Source organism: Pan troglodytes, chromosome 21 (genome assembly GCF_028858775.2).
Source record: "Pan troglodytes isolate AG18354 chromosome 21, NHGRI_mPanTro3-v2.0_pri, whole genome shotgun sequence".
Classification (NCBI taxonomy): domain Eukaryota; kingdom Metazoa; phylum Chordata; class Mammalia; order Primates; family Hominidae; genus Pan; species Pan troglodytes.
The window spans coordinates 38,552,844-38,571,489 of NC_072419.2; positions in this window are offsets into that span (position 1 = coordinate 38,552,844).

The following is an 18,646-nucleotide window of genomic DNA, read 5'->3' on the forward strand; positions in this document are numbered from 1 at the left end:
TCCTTCTCATCCATCAGGAACCAGTTGAATGTCACCTCCTCAGAGAAGCCTTCCCCAGCCCTTCGTTGTGGTTTTCCCCATCTCCGCCTCCCAGGTTCAAGCAATTGTCCTGCCTCAGCCTCCCGAGTAGCTGGGACTATAGGCTGGTGCCACCATGCCCAGCTAATTTTTTATATTTTTAGTAGAGATGGAGTTTCACCCGTGTTAACCAGGATGGTCTCGATCTCCTGACCTCATGATCTGCCTGCCTCAGCCTCCCAAATTACAGGCGTGAGCCACCGCATCCGGCCACAAAAAATATTCTTTAATTCGTCAGGCATAGTGGCATGAACCTGTAGTCCCAGCTACTCAGAAGGTTGAGGTTGGAGGCTCACTTGAGCCTAGGAGGTCAAGGGTGCAGTGAGTTACGATTGCATCACTGCACTCCAGCCTGGGTGACAGAGGAAGGAAGGACAAGCATGCCAGACAAAGGGGACAACATGAATAAATGCAAGGAGAGTTCCTGGTGACTGCGGAATCTGATGGGCCTGGAGTGATGGAATGGGGATGGAGAACGGGGCTGGGAGGGTCTCAACTCCACGGCTCAAGTTAGAGGGAGAGCCCTTGGAGGCTTTTGTGTGTTTTGGAGACCAGGGGAGTGAAGCGCAGCCTATTTACACTCGAGTATTTTCCCCTTAAGCCAGCCTGGCATGCTATTATTTCTTTTTGAGATAACAGAAAGCAATTTCACTAAGTGCCTGCTTTAAGTTTGCCTGCTGTTCACACAGCTTTCTGGGCTTAGTTGGCAAATTGCATTCTGCCAGGAGCTTTCCCTGGCACAGCTCACTACCCAAGCAATTCTAAGGAGCACTTGAGCTTGACTCCAAGGTCTTAGTTCCCTAGGAATGGGGCCTAGTCTTTTTTCAGGGCAGTGGGCTGGAAGGTGGCCCCTATTCTGCATTTGGCAGCAGAGAAATTAAACTTCTGCCATTGGTTTGGGGATTTGTTTTTCTGTTCAGTCAACAAAAGATTAAATAACCTATGCTGTTCAAGACTCTATGTCATGGGCTACAGCAGCCATGAACCCTGCCCTTCCAGAACTCTCAGTCTGGAGGAAATTCTGGCCATTCACAAATAAGTAAATTTAAGGTGAGCAGTGGCACAGATACAGCACAAAGGAGGCGTCACAGATTTCCATAAGGGGCTTTGTTAATGCAGTGATCACCCTCTGCTAGATTATTCCAGGGACAGTGAGGAGCCAGGACTTTGGCATCAGATTCATTTATTCATTCTTTGAGCATCTACTAAGTACTGGGCATTCTTCTAGATCCTAGGGATACAGAAGGCAGCTCCTGTCCTAAGGAATGTCACATCCTAATAGTGGAGGCAGATGGTTGTCAAAGGACAAACATGCTGTGTCTAATGGTGGTCAGAGTGCTCTGAAGTAAAACCAGGCAGGTCAGAAAGTAAAGAGCTGGGGTGTGGCTGAGCTGGATTGGGAGGGCAGGGAAAGCATCTCTGGAGTGATGAGATGTACATTTGAGCAGAGCCCTGAGTGAAATTAGGGAGCAAGCTGTGTGTCTGGTACCTGGAGGCAGAATATTCTAGGAAATAAGAGTCAGAGTGTGGCTGGGCATGGTGGTTCACACCTGAAATCCCAGCACTTTGAGAGGCTGAGGCAGGCAGATCACCTGAGGTCAGGAGTTCGAGACCAGCCTGGCCAACATGGGTGAAATCCTGTCTCTACTAAAAATACAACAATTAGCCAAGCATGGTGACATGTGCCTGTAATCGCAGCTACTCAGGAGGCTGAGGCGGGAGAATTATTTGAACCTAGGAGGTGGAGGTTGCAGTGAGCCGAGATTGCGCCATTGCACTCCAGCCTGGGCAACAGAGTAAGACTTAGTCTCAAAAAAAAAAAAAAAAAAAAAAAAAAGGAGTGCAAAGGAGGTGGGAGTGCATTTAGAGACAGGAAGGGGACAAGTGTGCTTAGTGGGCAGTAGGTTAGGAAGGTGGGCAGAGGCAAGTCGTAAGTGAATTTTATTTTTGAGCCATTGGACACTTCTGAGCAAAAGAGGGAAATGATCTGACAGGAATGCTCTCAAAGGATCCCTCTGGCTGCTTGGTGGAGACAAACTGTAGGTAGCAGAAGGGGAAGTGAGGAGACTGCTTGGAGTGGCAGGGGGCTTGGGGACACGGGGATGGGGTGAGGAAGGTGCAGTGGGGCGGCAAAGGTAATGCAGATGAGAGACGGCAGCTTGGACCAGGCGGTGGGGACAGAGAAGTAGGAACATGCCTTAGATTTATTTTGTCTGCTGATAATCAGAGATGAGAGGGGAGATAAAAAGAAGCAACAATAGTTCCAAGGTTTTTGATCTGAAACTTATTGAAATTCAACCTATGCCACTTGCTTCCATGCGTTTTTTTCCCTTTTCTTTCTTTCTTTCTTTCTTTTTTTTTTTTTTGAGACAGAGTCTTGCTCTGTCGCCCAGGCTGGAGTGCAGTGGCATAATCTTGGCTCACTGCAACCTCCGCCTCCCGAGTTCAAGCGATTCTCCTGCCTCAACCTCCTGAGTAGCTAGAATTACAGGCATGTGCCACCACACCCGGCTAATTTTTGTATTTTTAGTAGAGACGGGGTTTCACCATGTTGGTCAAGCTGGTCTTGAACTCCTGACCTTGTGATCCACCCACCTCAGCCTCCCAAAGTGCTAGGATTACAGGCATGAGCCACCACGCCCAGCCCGTTTTTTCCCTTTTTAAAAAACAAAAATACAACAAAACCCACACAACTTTATTGAGATTTACAGTCATGCATTGCTTAACAATGGGGAGACCATCTGAGAAATGCATCATTAGGTGATTTCATCACTGTGTGATCACTATGAAGTGTATGTGCACAAGCTTACTGGTATAGCCTACCACACAATTAGGCTATATAGTATAGCCTATTGCTCCTAGGCTACAAAGCTGTAAAGCATGTTACTGCACTGAATACTGTAGGCAATTGTAACACAATGGTAAGTGTTTGTGTGGCTAAACATTTCTAAACAGAAAAGGTACAGTAAAAATATGTTGTTATAATCTTATGGGACCACCGTGGTATATGCAGTCTGTCATTAACCAAAATGTCCTTATGTGGTGTGTGGCTGTAATTCACTTAACATACAATTCACCCATTTAGTATACAATCCAATGCTTTTTTAGTGTATTCACAGTTGTGCAACCATTACCATCATTAATTTTAGTTGATTTTTTATTTTTATTTTTTGAGATGGAGTCTCACTCTGTCACCCAGACTGGAGTGCAGTGACATGATCTCGGCTCACTGCAACCTCCGCCTCCCAGGTTCAAGCGATTCTCTGGCCTCAGCCTCCAGAGTAGCTGGGATTACAGGTGCCCGCCACCACGCCCAGCTAATTTTTGTATTTTTGGTAGAGGCAGGGTTTCACCATGTTGGCCAGGCTGGTCTCCAACTCTTGACCTTGGGTGATCCGCCTGCCTTGCCCTCCCAAAGTGCTGGATTACAGGCGTGAGCCACAGCACTCAGCCACTATCATTAATTTTAAAACATTTTCAGGCCGGGCCCAGTGGCTCACTCCTGTAATCCTAGCACTTTGGGAGGCCGAGGCTGGTGGATCATTCAAGTTTAGGAGTTCAAGACCAGCCTGACCAACATGGTGAAACCCTGTCTCTACTAAAAATACAAAAAATTAGTTTGGCATGGTGGTGCACACCTGTAATCTCAGCTACTCGGGAGGCTGAGTCATGAGAATCGCTTGAACCTGGGAGGCGGGGGTTGCAGTGAGCCAAGATTGTGCCACCATACTCCAGCCTGGGCAACAGAGGAGGACTCCATCCCCAAAACAAAACAAAAAAACATTTTCATCACCCCAAGTATGCATTACCAGTCACTCCCCATTTTCTTTGAACTCTGTGGCCCTAGGCAACCTCTAATCCGCTGTGTCTCGTCTGCTCCTGGCTCTTTTTGGGTCTTATCTGTATTGCTATTTGCTCATCTGTAACTTCACAGGGTAACTGTGAGGTTTCAAAAGGTGATGTGAAAACATGAGAGCTTGTCTAGCAGGCCAAACAAAGTGGCTGTGCCCTTCACTGCTGCCCTGACTCCTGGTTTGCCATCCCAGAGCAGGACAGCTCTGACGATGCGTTACTGAGGCAGTGTGAGCTGTAGTGAAGAGTGTGGGTGCCAGACCCAGACGGCTGGATTGGGAATTCTGAACTCATGATTTACTAGCTTTGTAATTCTGGCAATGTTTCTAGACCTCCTTGGGATTTCAGATTCCTCAACTGTCAAAAATGAGTCATAGCAAGTATAGTCATGCATCCCTTAATGTCGGGATACTTTCTGATAAATGCATTATTTAGGCAATTTTGTCATTGCGTGAGCATCATAGAGTGTACTTACACAAATCTAGATGGTATATACATTTTATTTATATATTTTTTCTTCTCTCTTTTTTTTTCTTGAGACATGGTCTCACTCTGTCACCCAGGCTCAAGTGATCCTCCCACCTCAGCCTCCCCAGTAGCTGGGACCACAGGTGTGCACCACCACACCCAGCTAAGTTTTTAATTTTTTGGTAGAGACGGGGGTCTCCCTGTGTTGCCCAGACTGGTCTTGAGCTCCTGGGCTCAAGCCATTCTCCTATATTTTTTCATGTGGAAAACGCAATGTCCCAGCACCGTTACTGAATATCACTCATCTCCTCTACTTGAGCTGCAATGTCAATATCAAGTGCCATATGTCAGATTTCCATTTTTTTCTTTTTTTTTTCTTTTTTTTTTTTTTTAAAAAAAAAGACAGGGTCTCACTCTGATGCCCAGGGGAGAGTGCAGTAGCAGAATTCTGAAACTCCTGGGCTCAAGCAATCCTCCCAGCTCAGCCTCCTGAGTAGCTAGGACTACAGGCTTGTGCCACTACCTCCGACTAATTTTTGTATTTTTTGTAGAGATGGGGGTCTCACTATGTTGCCCAGGCTGGTTTCAAACTCCTAGCCTCAAGTGAGTCTCCCACCTTGGCCTTTTAAAGTGCTGAGATTACAGGCATGAGCCACTGTGCCTGGCCTTATGTTTCTGTATATGCTCCACTATAATCTTATGGGACCACTGTCTTATATGTGGTCCTTCGTTGACTGAAGCATTATGCAATGCATGACTATAATTCTTAAGTTGCCGTGAGTCACACATGTGAAGCACTGGGAACAGTGTCTGGTATGTGGCAATGTTAATGTGAATGTTAATTGGTACCGTGTTATCTTTATTAGTCAATTAAGAAGTCCTGCAGACAGGTGGTGGCTCCCAACTTCATGACCAGGAGTGGACATTTCTGAATCCAGGTGGTTGCAAGGGTAATAGGTTGCAAGGGCAATAGGGTGACCTGTTTTTAGTGCTGGCTGTGCCTTTTGTTGGATCTGTACCTTTGGAAAAGTCACTTACCCCTCTAAGCCTTAAGTTGCTCATCTGTAAAATGGAGGTTAAAATCATCCTTACTTCAGGCCTGGCACAGTGGCTCAAAGCACATAATTTCAGGACTTTGGATGGCCAAGGCGGGAGGATTGCTTGAGGCACTGAGTTCAAGAGTAGCCTGGGCTGGCCAGGCGCGGTGGCTCACGCCTGTAATCCCAGCACTTTGGGAGGCGGGCGGATCACGAGGTCAGGAGATCGAGACCATCCTGGCTAACACAGTGAAACCCCGTCTCTACTAAAAATACAAAAAATTAGCTGGCGTGGTGGCAGGTGCCTGTAGTCCCAGCTATTCGGGAGGCTGAGGCAGGAGAATGGTGTGAACCCGGAAGGCGGAGCTTGCAGTGAGCCGAGATCACGCCACTGCACTCCAGCCTGGGCGACAGAGTGAGACTCCATCTCAAAAAAAAAAAATAAATAAAAATAAAAATAATAATAATAATAAAAAGACTAGACTGGGCAACATAGCGAGACCCCTGTCTCTACAAAAAAATTGATAAATTAGCCGAGTGTGATGGCGCACACCTGTAGTCCCAAGTACTCAGGAGTCTGAGGCAGAAGCATCTCTTGAGCCCAGGAGTTGGAGGCTGCAGTGAGTTGTTATCACACCACTGTACTCCAGACTGGGTGACAGAGGAGAGACCCTATTAAAAAAAAAAGTCCTCCTTACTTCATGGAGCTCTGTGAAGAATTCAATGACCTATTTAATACCTGCTATGTGCCCAGCACTCTTTTGAACACCACAGACAAAAACCTCTGCCCTCCTGGAGCTTGTGTGGAGCTAGTGCAGAGGGACAGAAATTAATAATAATCACAGTAATCCTAATAAAATAAGAAAGCATATTTGTAAAGCACCTAGTGCCTGGCATGTGGTGAGCTCTCTAGAAGTAGTAGCAGTTAGGGTTATTATGTGAAAGCATTTTGTAAAGCTGGATAGCACAGCAGAGAGGTAGGTCTCAAGGTGACTGTGCCATGAGCATGTGGCCTTCATTGAAGCCTTACCTCATCTCTGCTCAATTGAATTTCATTCAGCCTCCAAGGCCCCCATCTTGTTGCCTGGTTGAAATCTTTGTCTCAGGGTGTAGAGCTTTCTCCTTTCCTCTTTTCATCCAGCATTTACTGAATGCCACTTTGGGCTGAGCATCCTGCTGGGCGCTGGGGCTATTGAGCTGCAAAACCCAGAAGGAGCATGGTCAGGAGCCTGCAGGAGGGAGCCCAGGGCATTCTGGGAGCCTTGTGGCCATGCACATTAGAGTTAGACTGTGAAGGAACCTAGCTGCTGAGTTTTGCTTTTATTCTGCCAGGGGAGACTCTGAAGGCTTCTGAGCTGGGTGATAAAGTTCGTGGATAAACTAAGAGTTCACAACATTCTTGTTTAAGTACTGTATGGTAAAAGTAAATATTTGCATTATGGTTAAATCCATAATCTATATTTAAGCACTGCAGTCAAACCAAAAAGCTACAAGATGGAGATGTAAAGGCATGTAGAGGAGCACAGACCTCAGGGCAAATAACGTCTCCAATCGAAGACAGTACACTACTAAATTAGCAGGAAATGTAGCCAAATGGAGCAGGGAGGTTTTGAAGCCGGATAAACCAGGGTTGGCACTTACTATCTGTTTTGAGCTATTGCACGTCTGGGGGAGGGTTAATACCCTGCAGGGTTGCTGAAGGGATTAAAGAAATACCCATCAAGTGCCTGGCACTTAATAGGCACACAATATGAGGCATATATTATTAGATATTAATAGCAATATTAAGATAAGTAGTGGAGCATCATGGAAAGAGTTCTTGTGTCAGCCAGCCCTGTGTTCAAATTCTGATACATCCAGAGCAAGCTTCTTAACCTTTCTGAGCCTTTAGTTGTCTCCTCACCTGCAAAATAAACAAGTAAGACCTCCTATGTAGGGTTGATGTAGGGAATAAATAAGAATATAGACTTTGTAGGCTATGTAATAGATGTTCAGTTAAGTGCTATTTTAAAACCAAAATGCAGTGAGCTCTATTGAAATTTTTTGTTTGTTTGTTTATTTTTGAGACAGGGTCTTGCCCTGTTTCACAGGCTGAAGTGTGGTGGCACCATCTTAGTTCAGTGCAACATCCACCTCCCTGGCTCAAGTGATCCTTCCACCTGGGCCTCCCAAGTAGCCGGGAGTACAGGCGTGCACCACCATGCCCAGCTAATTTTTTGTATTTTGTGTAGAAACATGGTTTTGCAGGTGGGGCGCGGTGGCTCACGCCTGTAATCCCAGCACTTTGGGAGGCTGAGGGGAGCGGATCACAAGGTCAGGAGTTTGAGACCAGCCTGGCCAACAGGGTGAAACTCTGTCTCTACTAGAAATACAAAAATTAGCCGAGCGTGGTGGCGCATGCCTGTAATCCCAGCTGCTTGGGAGGCTAAGTCAGGAGAATTGCTTGAACCTGGGAGGCAGAGGTTGCAGTGAGCTGAGATCACGTCACTGCACTCCAGCCTGGGTGACAGAGCAAGACTCTGTCTCGGGAAAAAAAAAAGAAACATGGTTTTGCCATGTTGCCTAGGCTGGTACTGAATATTTTGATTATAAAAGTTACATCTTCTAATGGTAAAAAATTCAAACAATACAAAAACATTTTAAGAAAGTAATTACAAATCACTGGAAACTCCGTTACCCAGAGCCAATGATTATCTTTTGGATACCTCTTTGTGCAAACTCTTTTAGTTTGACCATCATAGTATATGTAAGTTTATTCTACTCACCTGTCCTATTTTCACTCAGTGATACGTTGTGGACATATATCCAGTTAATTTAAATTTATATTATTGTTTTAAATCAGTACCTTGCATTATATTATATTATATTGTACCAGAATTTATTTAACACTATTGATGGTCATTGAAGCTACTTCCAGATTTTTACCATTTTATACAATGCTATATTAAGCAACCTTGGACAAAGATCACTGTTCGCTTGTTTAATTTCCTCCTGGAATAAATCACTGTACATGAATTACCAAATCAAAAGGTTTTCCCATTATAATTTTATTAATTTTTTTTTTTTGAGATGGAGTTTTGCTCTTGTTGCCCAGGCTGGAGTGCAATACAGTGATCTTGGCTCACCGCAACTTCCGCCTCCCGTGTTCAAGTGATTCTCCTGCCTCAGCTTCCCAAGTAGCTGGGATTACAGGCATGCGCCACCACACCCAGCTAATTTTGTACTTTTAGTAGAGACAGGGTTTCTCCATGTTGGTCAGGCTGGTCTACCTCAGGTGATCCACCCGCCTCAGCCTCCCAAAGTGCTAGGATCACAGGCGTGAGCCACCATGGCCGGCTAAAATCTTTTAAATTGTTATTTTTTATAAAGAGACAGGGTCTCACTGTGTTGCCCAGGATGGTCTTGAACTCCTGGGCTCAAGCAGTCCTCTCACCTCAGCCTCCCAAAGTGCTGAGATTACAGGCGTGAGCCACCACTGTTGGCCTATAATTTTCTTGTGTTAGCCAGACTTGTGTTCAAATCCTGATACACCCAGAGCAAGTATGATTTTGTTACATATTGCTAACCTGCCTCCCAAATCAATTGTATGAATTTGCACTCCCATCAACAGTGCATGAGTTGTGTCTGTTTCCCTCCATCTTTGCTGAATTCTGCCAATCTGTTTAACCTTTGCCACTCTGATCTATTGAAAAATATCTCAATCTTGTTTTAATCTGTAGTTCCATTCCTAATGAGGCTGAAAATCTTTTCAAGTATTTATTTCCATTTGTATTTCTTCTTTTGTTAATAGCATGTTTAGGCCTGTTTTTTTTTTTTGTTTTTTTTTTTTTGTTTTGAGACGGAGTCTCCCTCTGTCACCCAGGCTGGAGTGCAACGGCGCAATCTCGGCTTACTGCAAACTCTGCCTCCCGGGTTCAAGCGATTCTCCTGCCTCAGCCTCTCAAGTAGCTGAGACTACAGGCATGTGCCACCATGCCGGGCTAATTTTTGTAATTTTAGTAGAGACGGGGTTTCACCATGTTGTCCAGGCTGGTCTCCAACTCCTGACCTCAAGTGATCTGCCTGCCTCAGCGTCACAAAGTGCTGGGATTACAGGCATGAGCCACCGCGCCCGGCCCCCAAGGATTTTTTAACTTCCATATTGTGCCTAGGAAAACTGCCTAATTATTAAAATATAGTTAAAAGATTAATAGTTCCAGGATTATAAAAAATCCATTTGTTTCTTTCAATACTTTTATTGTTTCTTTTAGCACATGTAAATTTTTGATCTAGGTGGAATTTATTTAGATTTAATGAGAGAGGTGGAGCTCTAGCTTAATTTTTCTCCAAGTGGCTAGTCTGTGGCTAGTCCCATTCTGTTTATTGACTTCTTTTTCTCCACCAGTTGGAAATGTCACCTTTATCATACACTACAATTCCTCACACACCTGGCTCTGTTTCTATACTCTGTTTGGTTTAATAGGACTGTATTTCTTTGTTGAAATTGCTGTTTTAGCTGTTGTAGCTATCTAATGCATTCTAATATCTGGTAGAACAAGTCCCAGCTCGTTAATCTTCTTCAAAGTTTTCCTGGCAGTAGAGCAAAGTGGTTAAATTCATGGACCTTGAGGTCAGCCCGCCTGAGCTTTAATCCCAGGTTAGCCGCTAACTAGCTGTGTTACCTTGAACAAATTATTTTTTTGCTCTCTGAACTTCTGCTTCCTCATCTGTATAATGTTAACAATAACAGTATCTACCTCACAGTGTGTTTGTGAAGATGTGATGAGACGATGCATAGCAAGTCCTCAGGATGGCACCTGGCACATAGTGAGTGGTCAGTAAATGTTAGGTCTTTTTTTTTATGAAAATGATGCACCTATTTTTCCAGTTGAATTTTAGGATTGTTTTGACAATAAAATCTCACTGGGATCTTCACTGGGATGACATTTACTTGGTGGGATGATTTTGGGATAATTAATATCCACATTATAGGACCTTCCACTCTAAGGAAAGCTCTGATTTCCACTGGTCCAAGATGTTATGCTCTTCAGTAGAGTTTTATAGTTTTCTTTTTATAAGACCTGTACATTTTTGTTAACTTTATTTCCAGATGGTGTAATTTTTTTATCTATTACTATTATTATTATTATTCTTTTTTGAGACAGAGTCTCACTCTGTCACCCAGGCTGGAGTGCAGTGACACCATCTTGGCTCACTGCAACTTCCACCTCTAAGGTTCAAGCAATTCTCCTGCCTCAGCCTCCCAAGTAGCCGGAATTAGAGGCATGTGCCACCATGCCTGGCTAATTTTTGTATTTTTAGTAGAGACTGGTTTCACCATGTTGGTCAGGCTGGTCTCAAACTCCTGACCTCAAGTGATCCTCCCACCTCGGCCTCCCAAAGTGCTGGGTTTACAAGTGTGAGCCACTGTGCCCAGCCCACATGATGTAATATTTTAATTGCTCTTGTGAATGGAATCCTTTTTTTCCCACCATTTTTTTTTTCTCCCAACCCATTTTGTTTTTTTCTCCCAACCTATTTCCTGTTTTTGAGACATGTCTCACTCTGTTGCCCAGACTGGAGTGCAATGGCATGATCAGAGGTCCCTGCAACGTTGAACTCCTAGGCTCAAGCAGCTCTCCTGCCCCAGCCTCCCAAATAGCTGGGACTACAGGTGTGCATCACCATACCCAGCTACTTTATTTTATTTTTAGTATAGATGAAGTCTTGTTATATTGTGCAGGCTGGTCTTGAACTCCTGGGCTGAAATTATACCCTTGCCTCAGCCTCCCAAAATGCTGAGATTGCAGGTGCGAACCACTGTGCCCAGCCATCTCACCATTATTATTATTATGTTCTTCTCCTTCTTCCTCTTCCTCTTTTCTTCTTGTTCTTCTTTTCCCTCGTCTGCTTCCTCTTCCTCCTTCTCCTTCTTTTTTTCTTCTTTTTTTTGAGACAGGTCTCACTATGTTGCCCAGGCTGGTCTTGAATGCCTGGCCTCAAGCAACCCTACCACCTTGGTCTCCCAAAGTGCTAGGATTACAGGCATGAGCCACTGTGCCTGGCCCTCATCGCACCATTTTCTAATGGAATTATTAGTAGTACATTAAAAGTTATTCATTTTTGAATGCTTATTTTGCACCCAAAGTGACTATAATTGTTGAGTTTGGAACTAATTTCTCCCCTACCTGGTGTCAGCTTTCAGACGTCCCCTTCTCTCAACTCTAACAGCACCCCAGGCTTCTATCTGCTAGGGCACCTACTACGTTGGCTTGCCATCATTTGTAATCCATCTGTGTAAACACAGGAACTGTGTCTATCTAGGCTGTAAGTCCCCAGGGCTCAGCACAGGGCTGGCATCCCAGTAAGAGGCTATCAGTGCCAATGGAAGAAGGTGCCCCATGCTGTATTACTGTTGTTTTCTGGGATAGAGGAGTCTTTCCTCTACGATGGAGAGCAGAGCAGTGAAGAAGCAAGCAGTCCCTTACGTCATCTGGCTGACTGTCTAATTTGGAGTAGACATTGAAGTCATCATTAATGTCAAGAGTGAATTAGATTTTTCATTATATGTTGAAGAAAGCATTGAGTGGTATGGGAGGATGGACGGCTTAATGAATGTAGGAAATCAGGTGAAACCTTGCCAAAGAAATGACATTCAAGGAGGCATCAAGGGTGACTCTGCAACCCTGTCTTGCTTTCCCTGCCCCAACTGCAGACCAGTCTTAGCGCCCAGTTCTGCTTGAATGAATTCATTCAGCAAACGTTGACAAACACCTGTGTCAGGGCCTCTGCTGTTGGGTCTGGGGCCACAGGGTTGGGTAAGAGCCAATATATGAGCTCAGATCATAGCTCTATTGAGCTGGTTGTTACAGGAGGTGGTCAAGACTTTGCTTGGGATCTGCCCAGCCCACCTTTCTGGCTTTGTCTCCTGCTCCTGCCCCTCTGGACTGCTGGCCTGTCCCCAAGTGAACACACTTGCTCTTTCACACACACACCCATGGAGACCACTCCCTATCATACTCACTGGCACTTCTACCCAGAATTCACCTGAGCCACCCTCTTTCCTTTGGGCTTTCAAGGCCCAGCTAAAGTATTAGCTCCTCTGTGAAGGCTGCCCTCTCGGAGTTTGTTGCTGCCTCCTTGTCCAAAAGGACCTAAGATAATAGGTTTTAATAATGTGTACAGTTATTTATTTCCATCTCTAAGATCCCATTAAACCAGGGGCCCTCGGAGTCAGTGAGCTTGTCTTTGTGTTTTTGCTGGGACCTAACACACAATGGGTCACTCAGGAATTGCAATTAAAATGGGTCCAGAGAAATGTGACCTGCAAGAATAAAGGGATAGGGCAACCCGCTCTGGTCCCCTTCCACGCTGTGGAAGCTTTGTTCTTTCGCTCTTCACAATAAATCTTGCTGCTGCTCACTCTTAAAAAAAAAAAAAAGAATAAAGGGATAGAATGCAGAAGGAAGATGAAGATGTAAGGACAACTTAACTTAGAGCAGTGGTTCTGAACCCAGGCCTCCAGGAAGGCAGAACGGCAAAGGGGCAGAGGATATGAGCTGTGTAGTTGAGGTAGTTGGGTTTGAATCCTGGCTCTGGCATCTATTAACTCCATAAACTGGGACATGTAGTTGTATTTCTTGGGGTTTCAAGAGGGGCCAGGAATACCTTGGAACACTATAGAGAATTTCATATAAATAGGTATAAGTTTTTCTGGAAAGAGAGTCCATTGCTTTTTAACAGGCTTCACAAAAGGTAAGCACCACTCAGAAGGGGAGACACTATGTCTTTATTAGTTGTCAATTGCTGTGAAACGAATTACCTCAAAATTTAGTGACTTAAAACAATCAACATTTCGGCTGGGCGCGGTGGCCCTCACCTGTAATCCCAGCATTTTGGGAGGCTGAAGTTGGGTGGATCATGAGGTCAGGAGTTCAAGACCAGCCTGGCCAACATGGTGAAACCCCACCTTTACTAAAAATACAAAAATTAGCTGGGCCCGATGGCAGGCACCTGTAATCCCAGCTACTTGGGAGGCTGAGGCAGGAGAATTGCCTGAACCCGGGTGGCAGAGGTTGCAGTGAGCTGAGATCACACCACTGCACTCCAGCCTGGGCGACAGAGTGAGACTCCATCTCAAAAAAACAAAAAACCAAAAACCAAAAACCAAAAAAAAAAAAAAAAACCACCACCACCACAACAACAAAAAATCAACATATCATGTCTCACTGTTTCTGTGGGTCTGGAATCCAGCTTATGTGGATGATTCTGGCTTGGGGTCTTTCGTGAGGTTGTAGGCAAGATGTTGGCCAAGGCTGAAGTCATGTGAAAGTTTGTCTGGGGCTACTGTCATATAGACCTCTCTTATGACATGGTGGCTAGTTTCCCCCAGAGCATGTGACCTGGAACAAGGCAGAGCTGCAATGTTTTCTCTGACCTAGCCCCAGAAGCCACGTATGCTCATTTCCACAGTTACAGAGTTCAGCCCTAATCAAAGTGGGAGGGGACTAAAAAAGGATATGAATGTGAGGAGGTGGCCATTTCTAAGGCTACCACAGTGCCTTAGAAAGAACTTGGAATGAGGAGCTTGGGGTTTAAATGTTGACTCCAGCAACAACCAACTGTGCAATCTTGGGAAAGTGTCTTTTCTTTACTGGCCCACTTTTCTCATTCACCTCGTATGATGGTTTTGGAATTCAAGAGTTAAGTCCTGTGAAAAGCCATTTATATAAGCCCCCAACTTCACATTTAGATATTAGAGGAAGAAAAGGCATTTAGGGTAGGGTGTAAGTTGATGTTTTTATTATAAATCATGGGAAACAAAGAAATAACCCATTCACCGCTCTCATCACTTTGGCACACCACCCGCTCAGCATTTTGATGTTAAAATACATTTTAAAGGTTCTTTTCCTGCTTTCACAGAGGAAATAATAGAGGAAATGGCTTAAATTGAGGCCAGAAGCATTATGGTGGATGTGAGTAAATCTCTGCATTATTAAGAGAGATTAAAAATTGGGATGGGTACCTTATTGAGGTCCTGAAATCTATACTTGAAAACCTTAAAGCATCAGAGAGCTGCCATTTTCCGTGATTTCGGTAAAAAGCAGCTCAGGTTATCCTTCCTTTGAGGCCATTCTAGGGGGTCCCACAAATCTTTTTAAGCAAAATAAAAATATTAATAATTATTAAAGTTGTTTTCACATTGTTGAGGTATATTGCATTGAGAATGGAATTTGTTTTTCCATCATAAAAGTAGCACATACTAATTCTAGGTTTTGAAAATACAAATATAAAAAAGAAAAAATATTACCCATAGCTACTATCTTAATCTAAATGTTCTATGTTTTGTGGTTGAAATGAAAAAGAATTTTTTTCAATTAAAAAGTGTAATATGGGCCGGGCGTGGTGGCTCATGCCTATAATCCCAGCACTTTGGGAGGCTGAGGCAGGCAGATCACTTGAAGTCTGGAGTTTGAGACCAGCCTGGCCAAACATGGAGAAACCCTGTCTCTACTAAAAATACAGAAATTAACCTGGTGTTGTGGCACATGCCTGTTATCCCAGCAACTGAGGTAGGAAGATTGCTTGAACCTGGGAGGCAGAGGTTGCTATAAGCCAAGATCATGCCACTGCACTCCACCCTGGATGACAGACCAAGACTTTATCTCAAAAACAAAAGGTAATATGTCCATGGCTCACAACTGTAATGCCAGCACTTTGGGAGGCCGAGGCAGGAGGATCACTTGAGGTTAGGAGTTCGAGACTATCCTGGGCAACATAGCGAGACCCTGTCTCTACAAAAAATTTTAAAAAAAAATTAGCTGGGGGTGGTGGGATGTGTCTGTGGCCCTACCTACTCCTAGCTACTCAGGAGTCTGAGGTGGGAGGATGGCTTAAGCCCAGGAGGTCAAGACTGCGGTGAGCCATGATCATGCTACTGCACTCCAGCCTGGGTGACAGAGTGAGACCTTGTCTCAAAAAAAAAAAGACAATCAAAAGTTGCCATAGTCTGATGGTTACCCAGAGGTAACCATTATTGACATTTTGTTGCCAGGCACAGTGGCTCATGCCTGCAATCCCAGCACTTTGGGAGGCTGAGGTGGGAGAATTACTTAAGCCCAGGAGGCCAAGGCTACAATGAGCTGAGATTGCACCATTGCACTCCAGTGTAGGCAACAGAGAGACCCTGTCTCAAACAAACGAAAAAGACATTTTGGTAATTTAAACACGTTTTCCTCCCTACTGGGAGACTGAACAGCAGGATTTAAACGATGGTGAATGGAAGGTGAGCTATGAGTTAGGGCTGCCCATCACATGGGCAGATTCTGTGACTTAATGACAATAATAAGGTCATGAAGTCTCCTATACAGGGTCTTGCTCTGTCACCCAAGCTGGAGTGCAATGGCGCAACCATGGCTCACTGCAGCCTCAAACTCTTGGGCTCAAATGATCCTCCTGCCTCAGCCTCCTGAGTAGCTGGGACTATAGGCACATGCTGCCACGCCCAGCTGAAGTCATGCTCTCTATCCATGAGCATCTTTATAACTTGCATAGATATATTTGGGTGAAATCCTGTCTTGTTCTTTCCCGATTCTCCCTGAGCAGGTTCCAAACATTGTTTAGGGCTCAAAGGGAAATTAGTCTTCAGAGTTTCTCCAATAAAGTAATTACGGAGATCGGGTCATTTATTCAACAGATTGGGTGCCTATCATGTGCCAAGACTGTGCCAGGCATTGGGGATATGATGATGAAACCAAAGATGCTAGCATGAACACAATCACTAAACCAAAGTCACACAAAGAAATTAAATGTGGGAGGGACAAGGAGAGCTATACATGTACTGATCATCTGCTATGCTGGAAGTTTATTTAGCAAATGTAATCTTATTTAATCATCTGGACCCGGGGGAGGTAATCTGACCTCTCTGAATCTCAGCTTCATGTGAAAACAGGGGTAATATTATTGAGAGAGAACATTTGTTACAGGGGCAAACCCTGTTCCAAGGTTTCTTTCACTCAAAGTATAAACAATGAGGCACTTTTTACACTTTAGACACTAAAACTTTTTGGAGGCGAAGAGGGCTGGTATTTAGTGAGTATCTACTATGTGCTAGGCACTTTACAAAGATCTCATTTAATCTCAGTTCCATTCTTTGAATTTGCTACGTACCCTGCTGTCCAAATGACGGCACTGAGTCAGTGAGAGGTTTCATAACTTGCCCAAGGCCACAGAACTGGATGGAGAAAGACTGCAGAGATTCAAACCCAGGCCTGCTGACATGCAGAGCCAATGAGAATATATTATCTTGCAGTGCAGTTTATGGGATATATGTGTCCCTTTGGGAATTCCTGGGTGTCTGCTGGTGGCCTGTTAACTTGGTTCTTGAATATGCACTTTGCTTATAACTGTGCAGTTTGAAAACAGTGACTCATCCCCAAACTAGGCAGGGTTGAGTATCTGTCCTGTTTATCTTCCACATGCCACCTGCACTAACTTCTGAAGATAATCTATAATAAAAGCACTGTGATTAAAAAACAGAAAAACACACACCAAAAATGTATAGGTTTGTCTGTTGGTGCTTCTGACAAGAAAATAAACTCATGAATCTCATTAACTTTAAAAAAATCACATCTACTTAAGGTTTAATGACTAAAGCCAACTTTCTAACATATCTGTACTGTTCTCTGAACATACTGTTTTCACACTTAACTACGATGTTGTCACTTGTTTCTGTTTGATTCTGCAAGGGCAGAGACCTTGAAATATTCAAATCTGGATTCCCCCATGGTTTGACCCAGCTGAAGTCAGGCAGTGTTCGCTGAAAGAAATAAAGGTGTTTCCATAATGCCTGTATTAGCTTTCTTTTGGGGCTGTAAGAAGTTACCACAGATTTAGTGTCATAAAACAATATTCATTTCTGTTTCATGCTTCTTGTGGGCCCGACGTCTGGATTCCATGGCTCAGCTGATTCTCTGCTTCCAGTCTCACAAGGCTGAAATCAAGGTGTCTATATTCCTTTCTAGAGAGTGGGGAGGGGGTATAATCTGTTCCCAAGTTCATTCAGCTTGTCAGAACTCAGCTCTGTGAGGTTCTAGGACTGAAGTCCCCATTTCCTTGCTGGCTCTTGGCAGGACTTCCTCTGAGCTTTTGGAGGCTGCCTGGATTCCCTGGCTTGTGGCCACTTTCAAAGCCAGTAACAGTGGGTTGAATTCCTCTCATACTTTGAATTTAATTCCTCTGCCTCATCTCTCCAAAACATCTCTTTTGCCTCCCTTTTCTGCTTTTAAGGGTTCATGTGATTACACTGGGCTCACCCATATAATACGGAATCATCTCATTTTAAGGGCTTTATTTCCATTGGCAAAATATCTTTTGCCAAAGAATGCTGGCTGGTAATCCCAGCACTTTGGGAGGCCGAGATGGGTGGATCACCTGAGGTCAGGAGTTCAAGACCAGCCTGGCCAACATGGAGAAACCCAGTCACTACTAAAGATACAAAAATTAGCTGGGCATGGTAGCGCATGCCTGTAATCTCAGCTACTTGGGAGGCTGAGGCAGGAGGATCGCATGAACCTGGGAGGCGGAGGTTGCAGTTAGCCAAGATCACGCCACTGCACTCCAGCCTGGGTAACACAGCGAGATTCTGTCTCAAAAAATAAATAAATAAATAAAAAAGCAACATATTCACAGGTTCCAGGGACTAGGACTTGGACAGTTTTGGGCAAGGGGGGAAGACATTATTCTGTCTACCACAATACCTGTATTAAACATGTAAATTTCAGTTATTCCCTGTAGGTCAGAGGGCAGTAAAGCTACTTCAGAAGACATCGGAAAGAAGCCAAATGACTTGCCAAAGAGTACTGTATCGGCCGTAGATTGAAAAAAAAAGTTAAAAATCCTTTGTAAAAAATCAAGTCAAACAGTTTTTTGAGGGACAGTAGTTCCTCCTTTCTCTCAGGGTAAAGCTAGAGAGATTTTAAGAGATGTCTTATTCTAACTTGCAGTCTTTTCCCTTTGTAGGATTTTGCTTACCGGACTCACAAGTTTTCTGTGACCAGTATTAGAAGCAGAAAACACTGAACCCCTTGGCGTTAGAGTTTGGGCTACACCATAATGGTCTCCTATCAATACTGGCTCTCGCTACGTGTTAACATTAGGGAGTGGAGAGTGTGTTTCCTCACCCAGGGAAACCGTTTAAATGTGGCCACTGATCCTGCCTTCATAGTTTTTAA